Below are 21,073 nucleotides of genomic sequence, written 5' to 3' on the forward strand. Positions count from 1 at the left end.
AATGACCCTTGTTCTGGAAACTTCTGTGTTCTTGTATATGCATGTGATGGCGCTGACATCAGGGCCGGACTGGGACTAAAATTCAGCCCTGGCATTTGAAGTTACACAGGCCCACTAGTTACATGGTGACTATATAATATTTTTGTACAGTTGTAGGTTACAAGAAGTGAGAGGAAATTAACACGACTATATAACATGTAGTCAGAGCTGTGCCCAGTATTTCAGCTCAGTCCTATTTATTGCTTTTAGGTACAGTACTCCTCCCAAAGCCCTGTCCCCTTTTGCATGCACGGTGACAGAATTCCTGGCAGAACTGCTATCCATTGGGCAACCAGACCCCCTGGTCATAGCTGCCCCTATCATACCTCCCAACTTTTGAAGAAGGGAAAGAGGCACAAAGACTGTGGCAAATTTTAGGCCACGCCCGGCCACACCCATTTCGCAACTAGTCACACCCATGTCCACGCCTAATCGCACCCATTTAGCACTGCTGATCACACTGACTGGTACTGAGGGCACAGTGGCTGGCATTATGGGCACACTGACTGGCACTAAGGAAGAGAGAAAACAGAGAGAGAGAGAGAGAGAGAGAGAGAGAGAGAGAGAGAGAGAGAGAGAGAGAGAGAGAGAGAGAGAGAAAGAAAAAAAAAAAAAAAAGAGAAAGAAAGAACAGAGAGAAAGAAGAAAGAACAGAGAGAGAGAAAGAAAGAAGTAAAGAAAAGAAAGAAAGAACAGGGAGAAAGAAAGAGAGGAAAGAAAAAGAAAGAAAGAAAGAAAGAAAGAAAGAAAGAAAGAAAGAAAGAAAGAAAGAAAGAGAGGGGAAAGAAAGAACAGAGAGAGAGAGAAAGAAAATGAAAGATTAGAGCGAGAAAGAAAGAACAGAGAGAGAGAGAAAGAAAATGAGGGAAAGACAGAACAGAGAATGAGAAAGAAAGAACAGAGAAAGAAAGAAAAAGAGAAAGAAATAAAGAAAGATTCTATAAAGATACTATAGCAGCCAGGCTCCCATTGTAGTGCCCACCTGAGCCTCCCGATGCAGGACATATCATGATCTGCTCACATGGCCGGCATCCCCGATTCCCAGGCGATCCTGCTGTCTGCGCTGTCGGAGGAGGACACGGTGATGGATCTGAAGCATTCCTGGTTCCATCACAATCTCCTCAAGAAATTATCTCATTTACGGTCAGCTTCCAGCTCATCACTTCAGGTGGAACATCATGTGTGTGTTTTAAAATGCTCCTCGGGGCTCCGCCGTGTACTCCTGTGTCCGTGGTAAAAGCCCGCTTTGTATGCTTCGTGCACACTTGGCTCCACTCCGTACATCCCGTACACATATGGCTCCACTCCGTACACTCATGGCTCCACTCCGTATACCCCATACACACGCGGCTCCGCTCCGTACACCAAGTACACGCACGGTTCCGCTCCGCACACCTCGTACACACGGCTCCGCTCTGTACACCTCGTACACGTGGCTCTGTTCCGTACACCTCATACACACACGGCTCCTCTCCATACACTTCGTACACACACGGCTCCACTCCGTACACGTGGCTCTGTTCCGTACACCTCATATACACACGGCTCCTCTCCATACACTTCGAACACACGGCTCCACTCCGTACACGTGGCTCCGTTCCATACACCTCGTACACACACGGCTCCGCTCCGTACACCTCGTACACACACGGCTCCGCTCCGTACACCTCGTACACACACGGCTCCGCTCCGTACACCTCGTACACACACGGCTCCGCTCCGTACACCTCGTACACACACGGCTCCGCTCCGTACACCTCGTACACACACGGCTCCGCTCCGTACACCTCGTACACACACGGCTCCGCTCCGTACACCTCGTACACACACGGCTCCGCTCCGTACACCTCGTACACACACGGCTCCGCTCCGTTCACATCGTACACACACGGCTCCACTTCGTACACCTCATACACACACGGCTCCACTTCGTACACCTCATACACACACGGCTCCACTCCGTACACCTCGTACATACACGGCTCGACTCCGTACACCTCGTACATACACGGCTCGACTCCGTACACCTCATACACACACAGCTCTGCTACATCTACCCTGTAAACCCCTCCTGACCCCACACATACTTACCTCATCCAGCACCATGACAACAGCACAGCAGAGTCTTGTAGACACCAAGAGGCAAGGCTGAGCACACAGGACCTGTGATGAGGTCACAGGAAGGGCGGAGTCAGGGGTCACATGATCTGGGGTCTGAAAAAAGGCTCCTGATCATGTGACCCCTGACTCCTCCCCTCCTGTGACCTCATCACAGGTCCTGTGAACAGAGAAGAGAGCAGGCAAGCGACGCTGTGAGTTGCTGGGGGGGGGAGGTCTGATGCTACAGTGAGGATGGGGTGCCATGGAGGGGGCATGGTGGCTTATCTCCCTGCAGTGCGGGAGGGTTGGTAACTATAACCGCCGTGCCCGCAGAGGGCCAGCGGCAGGAGCAACAGCCAGGCCAGTGGCCGCATCAGCTGGCAAGCGGCCAGATGACTGGGTGCTGCCGCCCGCGGCCCACATGACAGCGGCCCAGCAGGAAAATGCCTGGTTGGTTATATTACCAATCCGGGCCTGGCTGACATCCTTGTGTTTGGACACTTTTTTCTATCTAAATCAAAATGTCCAACTATTGTACTCAGTTTTACAGGATAGATATAAAAATCTACTTTGTGTGCGGGGGGGGGCATCATTTTGCTGTTCGCCTCAGGCAGCAGAGAGGCTTGGTTCACCCCTGCCAATTGCTGTCCATGCACATCAGCAGCAAATAAAATGTTCTTACTACCGACAATTGGTTTAAGTCCAGAATCACACATGTGAGAAACTCAGACGAGTCTCGCATGTTAATACCCAGCCTGTCGCCTATACTCGGATGCGGAGCGTGCGGCTCCATAGAAATACATGCAGCCAAACGCTGCGCTCCTGAGTGCCGGCGGCAGTGCCGGGTATTAACATGCGAGACTTGTCCAAGTTTCTTGCATGTGTGATCCCTGCCTAATATGAAAACTCCCACATTATGTGTCTGACAGGTTTACTGCCAAGAGGGTTTCTGGGGATACAAATCAGCAATAATTTCTTTAATGGGAAAAATTGGTATGCATTAATTTTTTTTTGTATTTCTATATACTCCATATACAGTGGGGAAAAAAAGTATTTAGTCAGTCAGCAATAGTGCAAGTTCCACCACTTAAAAAGATGAGAGGCGTCTGTAATTTACATCATAGGTAGACCTCAACTATGGGAGACAAACTGAGAAAAAAAAATCCAGAAAATCACATTGTCTGTTTTTTTTTCATTTTATTTGCATATTATGGTGGAAAATAAGTATTTGGTCAGAAACAAGCAATCAAGATTTCTGGCTCTCACAGACCTGTAACTTCTTCTTTAAGAGTCTCCTCTTTCCTCCACTCATTACCTGTAGTAATGGCACCTGTTTAAACTTGTTATCAGTATAAAAAGACACCTGTGCACACCCTCAAACAGTCTGACTCCAAACTCCACTATGGTGAAGACCAAAGAGCTGTCAAAGGACACCAGAAACAAAATTGTAGCCCTGCACCAGGCTGGGAAGACTGAATCTGCAATAGCCAACCAGCTTGGAGTGAAGAAATCAACTGTGGGAGCAATAATTAGAAAATGGAAGACATACAAGACCACTGATAATCTCCCTCGATCTGGTGCTCCACGCAAAATCCCACCCCGTGGGGTCAGAATGATCACAAGAACGGTGAGCAAAAATCCCAGAACCACGCGGGGGGACCTAGTGAATGAACTGCAGAGAGCTGGGACCAGTGTAACAAGGCCTACCATAAGTAACACACTACGCCACCATGGACTCAGATCCTGCAGTGCCAGACGTGTCCCACTGCTTAAGCCTGTACATGTCCGGGCCCGTCTGAAGTTTGCTAGAGAGCATTTGGATGATCCAGAGGAGTTTTGGGAGAATGTCCTATGGTCTGATGAAACCAAACTGGAACTGTTTGGTAGAAACACAACTTGTCGTGTTTGGAGGAAAAAGAATACCGAGTTGCATCCATCAAACACCATACCTACTGTAAAGCATGGTGGTGGAAACATCATGCTTTGGGGCTGTTTCTCTGCAAAGGGGCCAGGACGACTGATCCGGGTACATGAAAGAATGAATGGGGCCATGTATCGTGAGATTTTGAGTGCAAACCTCCTTCCATCAGCAAGGGCATTGAAGATGAAACGTGGCTGGGTCTTTCAACATGACAATGATCCAAAGCACACCGCCAGGGCAACGAAGGAGTGGCTTCGTAAGAAGCATTTCAAGGTCCTGGAGTGGCCTAGCCAGTCTCCAGATCTCAACCCTATAGAAAACCTTTGGAGGGAGTTGAAAGTCTGTGTTGCCAAGCGAAAAGCCAAAAACATCACTGCTCTAGAGGAGATCTGCATGGAGGAATGGGCCAACATACCAACAACAGTGTGTGGCAACCTTGTGAAGGCTTACAGAAAACGTTTGACCTCTGTCATTGCCAACAAAGGATATATCACAAAGTATTGAGATGAAATTTTGTTTCTGACCAAATACTTATTTTCCACCATAATATGCAAATAAAATGAAAAAAAAACCAGACAATGTGATTTTCTGGATTTTTTTTTCTCAGTTTGTCTCCCATAGTTGAGGTCTACCTATGATGTAAATTACAGACGCCTCTCATCTTTTTAAGTGGTGGAACTTGCACTATTGCTGACTGACTAAATACTTTTTTTCCCCACTGTATTATCAACATTATGAAGGTATCTTTTTTTTTGTGACGTTCCCTTTTTCATATTTTACTTTATGCAAAGAAATTTTGGTTTGAATTCTTGCTGCAAGATGGTTTGCATTCTTGTGTTACCTGGCATTAAAATTCTGGTAGTGTCTATTATGAAAATGAATCCCTATCATATAGCTATCAATGTCGTGTTGGGAGTAAGCAATGACACAGGAGATAAGGGTTGTGACAAGAGTTGAGCGAATTTTACAAAATTTGGTTTGGATTACGATCGCCGGCGAATATTATATTTGCAGTATTCGCCAAACATCAATGGGTCTAGAGTTGAGCGAATATGTTCGGGACTGATCGTCAAACATAAATTCTGCACCAATAGGGTACAAAAAAAGGCATGAATATGGCAAACTCTGATTTGGTGATGGTTTCCGAACATATTCTCTCAACTCTAGTTGTAACGCTACACGAGATGGAAAAATCTGACCATACACATTGGGTAGCCGTGTGCTGAATGTTCGGCCAAAGGCTATCACTCCCGACTCAACATACTTGTGAGTGCGGGGGATTTTGAAATTATCTCCCCTGAGAACAAAAGTATCAGGCACTGTCACTCCACCTGCCCGGTCCTTCTCTCTCCTATCTGGGGAGAGCCGGGAGGTGCCCATACACATCAGATGGCCGAGCGATCCTTCCAAAATCTGTGGCTTCGGCCAGCTTTCAACTAATGTGTATTGAGGCTGTTATTGTGACTGTCCCAAAAAAGGTAATGGTAAGAATGCACTAACATGCATCCGAGCAACCCTACATCTGAACCAACTGATTGATACTTGGAGATTTCTCCACCCCACTGTATGATACTTCTCACATGCGCAATCGTCTTATAGTAGAATTGACTATCTTTTTATCCCATTCCAGATGTCTTTACATCTGAAAGACTCACAAATAGTGTTGAGCATTCCGATACCACAAGTATCGGGTATCGGCCGCTACTTTTTTCATGTCGAATACCGGAATCGGAAGTTCCCATAATGCTAGGAGCCCGCTCGATTTGATTCAGCCAATGGGGATCCTCAGAAGTGTGGGCACATCCTGTTAGGCATGTTAACTACTGGCATGGCTGGGATTGGCTGCTGAAATGATGTCATGATGCACTATAAAAACCGCAGCAGCCACCATTTCTGGTCACTATGCTGTGAATTCAGTTAGGGACAGGCTGCTGTTGAAGACTGTGAGGGACAGTTAGAAATAGCAATCATCAAACATATCTATTGCTCTACCCAGGCTACATAATCCACCACTGTAGCATCTTTGTAGCCCAGCAGCGCTGTTTTAATAGCTGTCTGCAAGGGCTGTGTGAGTGCAGACCCACGCTGTGTAGTGTGTCCTGCAGGCACGTCTGCTTGTAGGCCGCCCAGCGTGTGTCTCTGCCTCATACACATTTTTCTTTTATTGCTGCTTTTTTTTTCTCCTGTATAGTGTGCTTCCATACGTATCCATATAAGTTGGTTGCAAACACTAAAGGAGTGGACAGCGGAGCCTTTCAGCAGCCTTTCAGTGCTATAGCCCATTTCTCTGCACTGTTTTTGGCTATCTGATAGGTCTCTCTGTGTGTGAGTGCAGCTCACGTTGCAGTGTGTTCTACAGCCACTGCTCGTTGTAGTCCGCTCAGCGTGCATCACTGCCTCATACATAGTCCTTTTTTTGCAGCAAATTTAGCGAGATTTTTGCTCCTATATTAGTGTGCTTCTATCCGCATCCATTGTCATTGGTTGGTTGCAAACACTATATAGGATTAGATAGAGGAGCCTTTTTGCTGGCTTGTGCCCTTCAGGGCCAGCCAGACTAGTATCACCCTATTTTTTGGAGCCTCATCAATTGCATTGTAGGTTAGCTTCCTGCATTGTAATCGCTCCAAAAAGTTTGTGATACTATAGCTTTCAAACTTTGGTCACATCCTTTTCATTCCCCCCCCCCCCAAAAAAAAAGGAAATAAAGTTCACCAAACACTCCACTTTACAGTTGTGTAGGCCACATTAGGTCATATTAAAGTGTAGTACACACACTCTTAGCCAAACTAGTGTTTCTTATACTGGTTAGCAGGTGTTCAGGAATAAGAACACCAAGCCACCCTTTTACTTTTCTGCCTATCTTTATCAGTCTGAGGCTGGTTTCACATTTGCGTTTTTTAGCGCTGGAAAAAAATGCATATGTGCGCATGCGTTTTTTCCCCTATATTTAACATGGGTGCGCATACCTGCGCGCTTGTAAGCGCATGTATGCGATTTTCATGCGCTGCGTTTTTTTGGGGTGTGCGTTTGTATTTTCCAGACGCAGCATGTTGCATTTTTTGGCCCTGCAAAAAAGCGCATGCGCACATTTTGCGCTAAAAATGGCCATTATAGCCTATGGATGCGCATATGTGCGCACTGGCATGCTCATGTATGCGTTTTTTTGCATATGCGTTTTTTTTTTTTAACCATGGAATTTAGGGGTTTGGGTTAGAGTTAGGGTTAGTTAAGGGGGTTTAGGGTTAGGGTTAGGGTCAGGGTCAGGGTTAGGGTTGGGGTTTGGGTCAGGGTTAGGGTTAAGTATGGTTTGGTTAAGGGTTAGGGTCTGGGTTAGGGTCAAGTATGGTTTGGTTAAGGGTTAGGGTCAGGGTCAGGGTCAGGGTTAGGGTCAGGGTTAGGGTTAAGTATGGTTTTGTTAAGGGTTAGGGTCAGGGTTAGGGTCAGGATTAGGGTTAAGTATGGTTTGGTTAAGGGTTAGGGTTAGGGTTAGGGTTAGGGTCAGTAAAGTCATGGTTTGGGTTAGTGTGAGGGGCCACCTAATGTTGGAAAAAAACGCAAACGCGGTAAAAACGCACTAAAAACGCATACAAACGCTGCGTTTTTTTCATGCATGCTCATAAAAATGCTTGAAAAAAACGCAGCAGTTGTATGCTTTTGTATGCGTTTTTTCAATGCGTTTTTTTGCGGGAAAAACGCGCTGCAAAAAAAAGCAAGTGTGAAACTAGCCTGACAAGGGTCGAGCGGCTGAACCACTAGTAACAGCTTAGGCCAGACTGGATGGCTTTCCCAGCTCAGAAAGAGGGCGGTCACACCCCTATATGCACAATGAAATGAATAAAAAACAAATCTGAACTGAGAAAAGTAAGTTAATGTGTATGCACAATGTAAGTGCATGTTAACACATGACCATTAACCAGAGAATACAAAACCCACAGGGGTTGCCGTGACGTGGCGGGATGGCTTGTACATTATTTTGATCAAAATTATGTTTACTAAATACCCTTATTATTATTACCTTTATGCATTATTTGCAGTATATTTTTTACTTTAGTTCAGGATATTTGTGTTTTTTGCTTTTTGTATTCTCTGGTTAATGGTCATGTGTTAACATGCACTTACATTGTGCATACACATTAACTTACTTTTCTCAGTTCAGATTTGTTTTTTATTCATTTCATTGTGCATTCAGTGCATATAGGGGTGTGACCGCCCTCTTTCTGAGCTGGGAAAGCCATCCAGTCTGGCCTAAGCTGTTACTAGTGGTTCAGCCGCTCGAACCTTGTTCACATTCACGCCACTTGGCAAGTGAAAAGGTTTTAAATACTAGAGTAGGGACTGTCCCACAGGGGTTGCCGTGACGTGGCGGGATGGCTTGTACATTATTTTGATCAAAATTATGTTTACTAAATACCCTTATTATTATTATTACCTTTATGCATTATTTGCAGTATATTTTTTACTTTTTAGTTCAGGATATTTGTGTTTTTTGCTTTTTGTATTCTCTGTTCTCAGAATCTGTTGGCTTGGAAAGAGGTGGCCAGCCAAGCAGCATTCTAGAGCGTGAAGAAGGAGGGAGTATGCAGTGATGCGCAACTGCTTTGTCCCTCTGAATCTGAAGAGGCGGGTGGGCCAGTGCCTATTGTCAGCACACCTCAGTGCTCATCTGATGATGATAGACTCAGTTGCCAATTTCTGGTGCGTACGGTGCTGGCGAGACAACCCAGGACCAGCCGGTGCTTGAAGAGGGGAGTGGAGATGATGAGGTCCTTGACCCATCGTGGCGTCAGCCACAGGAAGGTGGTGGGAGCAGCTCTGAGGAAGAGATTCCCCGAACGGCCAAAAGAGGAGGGAGAGGGCGGGGGCAGTCTTGGTTGCCTGTAGCCTCCACTTTGGCACCCGTGAGGAGCAATCCTCTTCCAAAACAGAAAACGGGCGCTCCCAGGACTTGCAGTGCGTGGTCTTTTTTTGACACAGTTGCAGATGACATTTGCTTTGTCAAATGCAAGCTGTGTCATCAGAAAGTTAAACGAGGGAAAAATGTGAGCAACCTCAGTACCACAAATATGTGGAAACATGTGCGTACCAAGCACGAGGTGGAGTTACACAGACACACTGAAGATGTAAGCCAACCTTCAGCAGCACCTACCACCTCTTCAGCTCGTGTTGGGGCCTCTTCCTCCAGCTCACACACAGCTGGTTCGGCTTCCTCACTGGAACACCATGGAAGAACCTATATCACTGTTGTCCAGAGACCCAGTGAAATTCCACCCACTGAACCACATTCTCAGTCATCAGCACACTCCCAGGCCACTCACCAGCAATCGGTAGCACAGGCATGGGAAAAAAAGCGGCCATACTCGGCAAACCATCCCCGAGCACTGGCTCTGAATGCCGGCATTGCCAAACTACTGGCCCTTGAGATGCTGTCATTCAGGCTGGTGGAGACTGACACCTTCCGGAACTTGATGTCATTGGCAGTTCCACAATACAATGTGCCCAGCCGCTTTTATTTCAGCAGGCAAGCCGTCCCTGCCCTGCAAAAGCATGTGGAGGGAAAAATTAAAAATGCGCTACTAAACGCCGTCAGTAGCAAGGTCCACCTGACCACCGATGCGTGGACCAGTAGCCATGGACAGGGACGATAACTTTCCCTCACTGCCCATTGGGTCAATGTTGTGGAGCCGGGTACAGATCTGGAGAGTGGCTCTGTACGTATTCTGCCAACTCCAAGGATTGCAGGAATGCAGTCTGTACATATTGAGTCCTCCTCCTACTCTAGTTCCTCAGAATCAGCACTGCATGAGCCTGTTAGGCCAGATATGAGCACAGGTGTGGCCAAACGTCAACAGGCCGTCCTTAAATTAATTTCTTTGGGGAATCGGAGCCACACAGCACAGGAGCTCTGGAATGCCATCAAGCAGGAGAGCGATGTGTGGTTTGTGCCAGAGAATCTCCAGCCAGGTATGGTAGTGAGTGACAATGGCCGAAATCTAGTGGCAGCTCTGGGCCTAGGCAACCTCACTCACATACCATGTCTGGCACACGTGCTCAATTTGGTCGTTCAGAGCTTTGAGGGACTATCCGGATCTTGATGCACTGCTGCACAAGGTTCGCCTAGAGTGTGCTCACTTGCGGCGTTCCAGCATGGCAAGATCGCGCATTGCATCTCTGCAACGCCGATTCCGCCTGCCAGAACATCGCATCATATGTGACCTCCGCACCAGGTGGAATTCAACGTTACATATGTTGGAGCGGTTGTGTGAGCAGCAGGCAGCAGTAATGGAGTACCAGCTGCATCAGGTGCAAACAAGTCGCACTGTGCGCCGGACACACTTCACCACCACTGAGTGGGCCACTATGAGTGACATCTGCCAAGTTTTGCGTGCCTTTGATGACTCCACGCGGATGGCCAGTGCAGATGATGCACTAGTCAGCATGACTGTCCCCCTTATCTGTCTGCTTCAAAAAACCTTACAAGCACTAAGTGAGGAGGTTTTTGAAGAGGTCGAGGATGAGGAGTCAGAAATGCCATCTGCTTCTGGCAAGTCTGCTCAACATGCCTCCACACAAAGGCCCAGGCAGGGGACACTTAGTGAGGAGGATGATGAGGAGTCAATGGAGGAGGAGGAACACATCTCTCCAGAGGAGGGAGGTACACAAGGCTCTAGTAGTCAGTGTGTACAGCGAGGGTGGGGTGATGCTGAGCAGGCTGAGATGCTGCCTCAAGCTGGGGACAGCATTTCCGGTCCAGTTGGCAGTCTGCAGCACATGGTTGATTTCATGCTGCTTGTTAAATGACCGCCGCATCGCCAACATTCTCCACACGGCTGATTATTGGGTGTACACCCTCCTAGATCCTCGCTACCGGGACAACTTACAAAGCCTCATACCACAGTTGAACCGGGAGCGAAAAATGCGGGAGTACCAAGAAACACTTGTGCAGGCCATCATGTTCTCCATTCCCCCCCGCAAGTGTTGCTGGTAGTGCTTTACAAAGCAGCCATGTGGGTTGAGGCAGTGGCGAAGCTCTGCACAAAGAGGTAGCAGAGGCAGTGCCGCAGGACAAGGCAAGGCCAGTATGGCCCAAATGTGGAAAAGTTTTGTGGGACCGCCACAAACAGCTACACCATCACAGACGGCTCCAGTCAGCAGGAGGCAATGTTTCCGTCAGATGGTGACAGACTACTTGTCTTGCCCTGTTAGTGTACTCTCAGACGACTATTCCCCGTTTAAGTATTTGGTCTCTAAGCTGGATACATGGCCAGAGCTTAGCCAGTATGCATTGGAGGTGCTGGCTTGCCCTGCTGCCAGTGTATTATCGGAACGTGTCTTTAGTGCTGCAGGTGGTGTGGTAACAGACCGTCGCACGTGACTATCCACCGATAATGTTGACCGGCTTACTTTTCTGAAAATGAACAAGGCCTGGATCTCACCTGAATTTGCCAGTCCTCTTCCAGAATGAATAATTGGCTGGCAACAGGATCCAGGTCTCCTGTTGTGTTCATGTTTCTATGACCTGAACTTTATTTCCTGGGCTACAGCAACACCCGTTGTTGCTCAGAAGTGCTGTCCACACAGACAAAACACTCGCTCATGTGTAAGTGGGGTTCGGTAACGTCAGCTGATCCCCTGCTGTGTGTACGGCAAACTCTCCTGCTGCCTACAACTTCTGACTACCTCTGATTTAATATGTTCTTTGATTTGCCCTCTGTCTCCACTCTGTTTTGAGTATTTCCTCCGGCCTCCAACACCGCCTGTTTCTGCTCTCAAGTGCCGTCTGCACAATCCACACTTGTTCCTGTGTTACCTGGGTCCTGTAACATCTGCTCATCTCCAGAGGTGAGTCCGGCAATGTCTCCTGCTTTGTCTACATTCCCACTACTTGTAGTGGAAAAGTGGACAGAGCAGGAGACATTGCCTGACTCACCTCTAGGGAGAAGCTGCTGTTACAGAACCCCAGTAACACAGGAACAAGTGTGGGTTGTGCAGACGGCATTTCAGAGCAGCAACTGGCGTGGTTGGAAGCCAGAGGAAATACTCGAAACACAGTGAAGACAGAGGCCTAATTGGAGTACGTTGACAGTTAGTAGTAGTCTAGAAACAAACAATCGAAAACTGCCACCAAGTAGGCCTCGGCCTACTACCTGATTTTCCCTGGGCTCCTACACCGCCAGTTGTTGCTCAGAAGTGCTGTCCGCACAGACAAAACACTCGCTCATGTGTAAGTGGGGTTCGGTAACGTCAGCTGATCCCCTGCTGTGTGTACGGCAAACTCTCCTGCTGCTTCCAAATTCAAACAACGTCTTATCTTAAACTGCCTCCAAGTAGGCCTCAGCCTACAAAATGACTATCCCTGGGCTCCAACATCGTCAGTTGTTGTTCGGAAGTGCTGTCCACACAGAAAAAACACTCGTTCATGTGAAAGTGGGGTTCGGTAACATCAGCTGATCCCCTGCTGTGTGGAGGGCAAACTGCTGCTGCCTCCAAATTGTAACTACTTCAGATTTAAACATTCTCTGATTTGGCCTCTGTCTCCACTCTGTCTCTAGTATTTCCCCTGACCTCCAGCACCGCCAGTTCCTGCTCACAGTTGCCGTCCGCGCATTCCACACTTGTTCCTGTATTCCTGGTGTTCTGTTACGTGAGCAGATCCCCCAATGTGTGTCCGCCACTGTCTCCTGCGCTGTCCACCTTCCCACTGCAAGCGGTGGGAATGTGGACAGGGCAGGAGACAGTGGCAGACACACATCAGGGGCTCTGCTGACATTACAGAACCCCAGTAACACAGGAACACGTGTGGATTGGGCAGACGGCTGCTGTACGCATAAACTGGCGGTGATGGTGGTCACGTGAAATCCTGGAAACAGAGTGGAGACAGATGCCTAATTGGAGCACGTTGACAGTCTGTTGTAGCCTACAAACAATGTAAAACTGTCACCAAGTAGGCCTCGGCCTGCACCCTGATTGTCCCTGGGCTCCAACAACGCTAGTTGGTGCTCGGAAGTGCTGTCCACACAGAAAAACACACTTGTTCATGTGAAAGTGGGGGTCAGTAACGTCAGCTGATCCCCTGCTGTGTGGAGGGCAAAGTGTCCTGCTCCCTCCAAAGTCAAAATACTTCAGCTTTACACCTGGCTCCTAGTAGGCCTCGGCCTGCACCATGATTGTCCCTGGGCTCCAACAACGCTAGTTGGTGCTCGGAAGTGCTGTCCACACAGAAAAACACACTTGTTCATGTCAAAGTGGGGTTTGGTAACATCTGCTGATCCCCTGCTGTGTGTACGGCAAACTCTCCTGCTGCCTCCAAAGTCAAAATACCTCAGATTTACACCTGGCTCCTAGTAGGCCTCGGCTTGCACCATGATTGTCCCTGGGCTCCAACAATGCTAGTTAGTGCTCGGAAGTGCTGTCCACACAGAAAAACCACACTCGTTCATGTGAAAGTGGGGGTCGGTAACGTCAGCTGATCCCCTGCTGTGTGGAGGGCAAAGTGCTGCTGCCTCCAAATTGTAACTACTTCTGATTTAAACATTCTCTGATTTGGCCTCTGTCTCCACTCTGTCTCTAGTATTTCCCCTGACCTCCAACACCGCCAGTTCCTGCTCACAGTTGCCGTCCACGCATTCCACACTTGTTCCTGTGTTCCTGAAGTTCTGTTGCGTGAGCTGATCCCCCAATGTGTGTCCGCCACTGTCTCCTGCGCTGTCCACCTTCCCACTGCAAGTGGTGGGAATGTGGACAGGGCAGGAGACATTGCCAGACACACATCAGGGGATCTGCTGACATTACAGAACCCCAGTAACACAGGAACACGTGTGTATTGGGAAGACGGCTACTGTACGCATAAACTGGCAGTGTTGGTGGTCACGAGAAATCCTGGAAACAGAGACAGAGACAGATGCCTAATTGGAGCATGTTGACAGTCTGTTGTAGCCTACAAACAAGCTAAAACTACCACCAAGTAGGCCTCGGCCTTCACCATGATTGTCCCTGGGTTCCAACAACGCCAGTTGGTGCTCGGCAGTGTCATTGGCACGGGTACTCCCTGTTGCCCAGCCTGGTTCCAGCACGCCAGCTGTTTCCGGGTAGTGTCAAGGTCACTATGCCACCAATCCGTTGTCCTGTCGTCTTGCGGCCGGGTTAGCCGACTCTACGGTGCCTGCAGTTTACGTGACTCCTATGTGGGCTGCGGGAACTGGCACTGAAGGCTGGATCCGTAGTGCCAATGGGACATGGACCCCCTGTAGGACTGTGGGTTTCGGTAACTGCGGCCGGCTTGCGGCCTGGCTACTTTGCTTTGGATGGGTACCTTCTGCTACCCACCCGAGTTCCAGCACTGTCAGCTGGTTCTCGACAGAGCCTTTGGCCTAGGTGCCTCCATCTCGGTATCCAAAGGTCCAGCACCGTCAGCTGGTCCTTGGTATTGCTTTCTAGCACAGGTACCTCCTGCCTAGTAACCGTGGTCAAGCAACGTCAGCTGTTCCTTGGTAGTGCCATTGGCTCTTGTAGCTTTTGCTACCCATCTGGGTTCCAGCACCGTCAGCTGGTTCTCGGCAGTGTCTTTGGCACGGGTACTCCCTGTTGCCCTGCCTGGTTCCAGCATGCCAGCTGTTTCCGGGTAGTGTCAAGGTCACTATGCCACCAATCCGTTGTCCTGTCGCCTTGCGGCCGGGTTAGCCGACTCTACGGTGCCTGCAGTTTAGGTGACTCCTATGTGGGCTGCGGGAACTGGCACTGAAGGCTGGATCTGTAGTGCCAATGGGACATGAACCCCCTGTAAGACTGTGGGTTTCGGTAACTGCGGCCGGCTTGCGGCCTGGCTACTTTGCTTTGGATGGTTACCTTCTGCTACCCACCCGGGTTCCAGCACTGTCAGCTGGTTCTCACCAGAGCCTTTGGCCTAGGTGCCTCCATCTCGGTATCCAAGGTCCAGCACTGTCAGCTGGTCCTTGGTAGTGCTTTTTAGCACAGGTACCTTCTGCTTAGTAACCGTGGTCCATCACCGTCAGTTGGTCCTCGGTAGTACCATTGGCTCTTGTTCCTTCTGCTACCCATCCGGGTTCCAGCACTGTCTGCTGGTTCTCGCCAGAGCCTTTGGCCTAGGTGCCTCCATCTCGGTATCCGAGGTCCAGCACCGTCAGCTGGTCCTTGGTAGTGCTTTTTAGCCCAGGTACCTTCTGCTTAGTAACCGTGGTCCAGCACCGTCAGTTGGTCCTTGGTAGTGCCATTGGCTCTTGTTCCTTCTGCTACCCATCCGGGTTCCATCACCGTCAGCTGGTTCTCGCCAGAGCCTTTGGCCTAGGTGCCTCCATCTCGGTATCCGAGGTCCAGCACCGTCAGTTGGTCCTTGGTAGTGGTTTCTAGCACAGGTACCTCCTGCATAGTAACCGGGGTCCAGCACCGTCAGCTGTTCCTCAGTAGTGCCATTGGCTATTGTTCCTTCTGCTGCAACTATGGGTTCCAGTACTGTCAGCTGGTTCTCGCCAGTTTCTCAGCCTTCTTGTACCTTCTGCTACATTTCCAAGATCAAGCTTTTTGAAATTGTCTTTGGTAATCCTTATTGATCTCCATGACGACGACCCTGATGATGACGACCCTGAAGACCAGAAATATGACCCTAAATAATAAGACCAAGAGGACAAAGAACATGAAGACAACCACCAAGATACAGAACAAAAGACAGAAGAACAAGAAGCAGAAGAAGCAAAAACAGAAGAACAGAAAGCAGAAGAACATTAAGCATAAGACTAAAAATCAGCATAGAAGAAATCAAAATTATAAGCAGAAGAAGACTAAGCAGTAAATGGGGGTGAGTCCGTTCCTCCTCGTGGTGCCCCTGGAAAATGCCTGCTGCTGCAGGCCAAACTGAACGCGGACAAATCCTGTTGTAAATCTTTTGTGACAGGCAGAACGTAAGGTGTAATCTTATAACTTTTATAAATAGGCATTCCTGTAGTACTTGTCACTATAAGAAAAAGAAGAATAGGAAGAAGAAGAAATAGCACATGAAAATTAATAATAGCTGAATAAGAAGAATATGAAGAATGGAAAAAAAGAATTAATGGGAAGAAGGTGAAGAAGAAGAAGATGAATAAGGTGAAGAAAAAGTTGATGAAAAAAATGCTACTGCTGCGGATCATGAAGGAGAAAGTGTGGGAGAAGTACAAAAGAAGGTGAAGAGCATGGAAGTTGTGAAACATACATATCTGACTAAATATAAAAAAGTTAACATAGTCAATATCTTTTTAACTCCGAACGTCTTGAAAAAAAAAAATTGGAATTAATGCTATGCCATGTGATTTGAATAAACCACTATGCCTTTAATGTCTCCTCCACCTCCCACAATACATTCTACATGATTCTTATTTGTTTTCAATTATGTAGAATTAGCCAACAAGGAAATAAAGGGCTTTTTTAAATTCCGATACCGGAAGTCCCATCGACTTGAATGGGACTTCCGGTATCGGAATCGGCGATACCCGATATTTTTTTCGCATCGGGTGATACCATCCGATACAATATTTTTGGGTATCGAACGGTATCGCTCAACACTACTCACAAATAATTCCGAGCGTTCACTCCGACCACTCCATCTTAACCCCTTACCTACAATTGACGGAATATTCCGTCCATGTGTCCATGGACCTAATTACCATGGACGGAATATTACGTCATCGCGATCAGCGGCGCCCACGTGGTGAGCGCCGCTGATCGCGGCCGAGTGTCAGCTAATTATCATAGCTGACACCCGGCACAATGTTTCAGGGGCGGTCACGGACCGCCCCCGACACGTTAACCCCTTGCACACCGCGATCAAACGCGATCGCGGTGTACCGGGGGTTAAAGGGAAGCATCGGCAGGGAGGGGGCTCCCTCCGTGCTTCCCTGAGCCCCCCACGGCAGCGCAATGTGCAGCGCTGCTGCGGGGGGCTCTTTCCCTACAGGCCCCCGGATCCAAGATGGCGACGGGGGCCTGCAGGGAGCTGACTTCCTCACTGCCTGCAAAGCGCAGGCATGAGGAAGTCTGCAGCAGTGCCTGTGACAGATCGCTGATCTGTCACAGTGATCTGTGATGTGACAGATCAGCGATCTGTCACAGGACAGTGATGTCCCACCTGGGACAAGGTAATAAAGTAAAAAAAAAAAAAAAAAAAAGTGTTGAAAATAATTAAAAAAAAAAATCGCTAAATAAATCAGTAAAAAAAAAAAAATTCCCCAATAAATCCATTTTTTCAAAATAAAAAAAAACAAAAACAATAAAAGTACACATATTTGGTATCGCCGCGTCCGTAATGACCTGCCCTATAAAACTGTCCCATTAGTTAACCCCTTTAGCGAACCCCTTAAAAAATAAAAAACGAAGCAAAAAATAATGATTTATTATCATACCACCGAACAAAAAGTGCAATAACGCGCGATCAAAAAGACGCATATAAATATGCATGGTACCGCTGAAAACGTCATCTTGTCCCGCAAAAAACGATCCACCATACAGCATCATCCGCAAAAAAATAAAAAAGTTATAGCTCGCAGAATAAAGTGATACAAAAATAATTATTTTTTATATAAAATAGTTTTCATTGCAAAAAACCGACAAAACAAAAAAACGACCTAAATGAGGTATCGCTGTAACCGTACTGACCCGAAGAATAAAACCGCTTTATCAATTTTACCGCACGCGGAACGGTGTAAACGCACCCCCCCAAAAGAAATTCATGAAATGCTGGTTTTTGTTCATTCTGCGTCCCAAAAATCGGAATAAAAAGCGATCAAAAAATGTCACGTGCCCGAAAATGGTACCAATAAAAACGTCAACTCGTCCCGCAAAAAATAAGACCTCATATGACTCGGTGGGTCAAAATCCGGAAAAATTATAGCTCACAATATGTGGTGATGCAAAAACTATTTTTACAATAAAAAGCGTCTTTTAGCGTGCGACAGCCGCCAAACATAAAAACCGCCATAAATCGTAAATCAAACCTCCCGTTATCACCCCCTTAGTTAGGGAAAAATAATAAAACTAAAAGAAAATGTATTTATTTCCATTTTCCCGCTAGGGTTAGGGCTAGGGTTAGGGTTAGGGCTAGGGTTAGAGTTATAATTGGGGGTTTCCACTGTTTGGGCACATCAGGTGCTCTCCAAAGGCAACATGGCGTCTGATCTCAATTCCAGCCAATTCTGCGTTGAAAAAGTCAAATGGTGCTCCTTCCCTTCCAAGCTCTGCCGTGTGCCCAAACAGTGTTTTACCCCCACATGTAGGGTATCAGCCTACTCAGGACAAATTACAAAACAACTTTTGGGGTCCAATTTCTCCTGTTACCCTTAGGAAAATAAAAAATTGGGGGCAAAAATATAATTTTGCGGAAAAAAATGTTTTTTTTATTTTCACGCCCAGGCGTTATAAACTTCTGTGAAGCACTTGGGGGTTCAAAGTGCTCTCCACACATCTAAATAAGCTCGGTGGGGGGTCTAGTTTCCAAAATGGGGTCACTTGTGGGGAGTTTCAATAGTTTAGGTACATTAGGGGCTCTCCAAACGCATATGACACCCGCATACCAATCCATCAAAGTCTGCATTCCAAAACGTCACTACTTCCCTTCCGAGCCCCGACGTGTGCCCATACAGTAGTTTTCTCCCACATATGCGGTATCAGCGTACTCAGGACAAATTGGACAACAACTTTTGGGGTCCAATTTCTCTTGTTACCCTTGGGAAAATAAAAAAAAATGGGGACTAAAAGATGATGTTTGTTGAAAAAATACGATATTTTTATTTTCACGCCCGGTCGTTATAAACTTCTGTGAAGCACTGGGGGGTTCAAAGTGCTCACCACACATCTAGATAAGTTCATTAGGGGGTCTAGTTTCCAAAATGGGGTCACTTGTGGGGGGTTTCCACTGTTTAGGTACATCAGGGGCTTTCCTAACGCGACATGGTGTCCGATCTCAATTCCAGCCAAAAACGTCAAATGGCGCTGCTTCCCTTCCGAGCTCTGCCATACGCCCAAATAGTGGTTTACCCCCACATGTGGGGTATCAGCGTACTCAGGATAAATTGCACAATATCTTTTAGGGTCCTGTTACTTTTGGAAAAATAAGAATTGAGGGTGAAAAGATCATTTTTTTGGAAAAAATATGATTTTTTAATTGTACTGCTGTACGTTATAAACTTCTGTGAAGCCCTTGGGGGTTCAAAGTTCTCACCACACATCTAGATAAGTTCCTTGGGGGGTCTAGATTCCAAAATGGTGTCATTTGTGGGGGGTTTCCACTGTTTTGGTACATCAGGGGTTTTCCAATCGCGACATGGTGTCCGATCTCAATTCTAGCCAAAAACGTCAAATGGCGCTGCTTCCCTTCCGAGCTCTGCTATGCGCCCAAATAGTCATTTACACCCACATATGGGGTATCAGCGTACTCAGGACAAATTGCACAATAACTTTTAGGGTCCTGTTACCCTTGGAAAAATAAAAATTGGGGGTGAAAAGATCATTTTTGTGGAAACAATATGATTTTTTAATTGTACCGCTGTACGTTATAAACTTCTGTGAAGCCCTTGTGGGTTCAAAGTTCTCACCACATATCTAGATAAGTTCCTTGGGGGGTCTAGTTTCCAAAATGGGGTCACTTGGGGGGGTTTCCACTGTTTAGGTACATCAGGGGCTCGCCAAACGTGACATGGCGTCCGATCTGAATTCCAGCCAATTTTGCATTGAAAAAGTCAAACGGCGCTCCTTCCATTCTGAGCTCTGCCATGCGCCGAAACAGTGGTTCCCCCCCACATATCAGGTATCAGCGTACTCAGGACAAATTGCACAATAAGTCTTGCAGTCCAATTTCTCCTGTTACTCTTGGTAAAATAAAGAAAATTGAACCTGAAGTATTTTTTTTGTGAAAAAAAGTTAAATGTTCATTTTTTTTTTAATATTCAAAAAATTCCTGTGACGCACCTAAAGGGTTAATAAACTTCTTGAATGTGGTTTTAAGCACCTTAAGGGGTGCAGTTTTTAGAATGGTGTCACTTTTGGGTATTTTCTATCATATAGACCCCTCAAAGTGGCTTCAAATGTGAAGTGGTCCCTAAAAATAAAATGGTGTTGCAAAAATGAGAAATCGCTGGTCAATTTTTAACCCTTATAACTTCCTAACAAAAAAAAATTTTGGTTCCAAAACTGTGCTGATGTAAAGTAAACATGTGGGAAATGTTAAGTATTAAGTTTTTTGTGTGCCGTATCGCTGTGATTTAAGGGCATAAAAATTCAAAGTTGGAAAATTGCAAAATTTTCGCCAAATTTCCGTTTTTTTCACAAATAAACGCAAGTTATTTGAATGCAATTTTACCGCTAACATGAAGTACAATATGTCACGAGAAAACAATGTCAGAATCACCGGGATCCATAGAAGCGTTCCAGAGTTATGACCTCATAAAGGTACAGTGGTCAGAATTGTAAAAATTGGCCCGGTAGTTAACGTGCAAACCACCCTTGGTAGTGAAGGGGTTAATAAACAATCTTATGATAGGCCATAGACCAAATAATATCCCTTGGAGGCTAAACGAAACTTTAATTGCAGATGAACCCTCCAGAAATAAAATAAAAAAGAAAATTCAAGAGTACTTTTAGATCAACTTGAGTGATAATATTCAATTTTCTACTATCTGGGAGGCTCACAAGGCCGTAATAAGAGGTGAATTGATTTCTATGGCCTCGCATAAGAATAAAAGCAGAAAAGAAAAAACTGACACTCTTTATAAAGAGATCAAAACACTATAACGAGATCATAGAATGACACTGGACCCTGATGCCTTAGCTCTCCTCTCACAGAAATGACAATCTCTTAGAGACTTACTAAACAAAGACTCAATAAAAAGTTATACTAGATGGAAACACAGGGTATTTGCTCAAGGAGACAAAATGTCAAATTTTATGACAACCATGATTAAAAAGCGTAAGGCTAGGTCTCTTATATATATGGTAAAGGGGTCGGATGGAGCCAAAATTACAAACCCAGAC

This window comes from Dendrobates tinctorius, unplaced genomic scaffold, assembly GCF_039654945.1.
Source record: "Dendrobates tinctorius isolate UK_male_01 unplaced genomic scaffold, ASM3965494v1 ptg000162l, whole genome shotgun sequence".
NCBI classification, from domain to species: domain Eukaryota; kingdom Metazoa; phylum Chordata; class Amphibia; order Anura; family Dendrobatidae; genus Dendrobates; species Dendrobates tinctorius.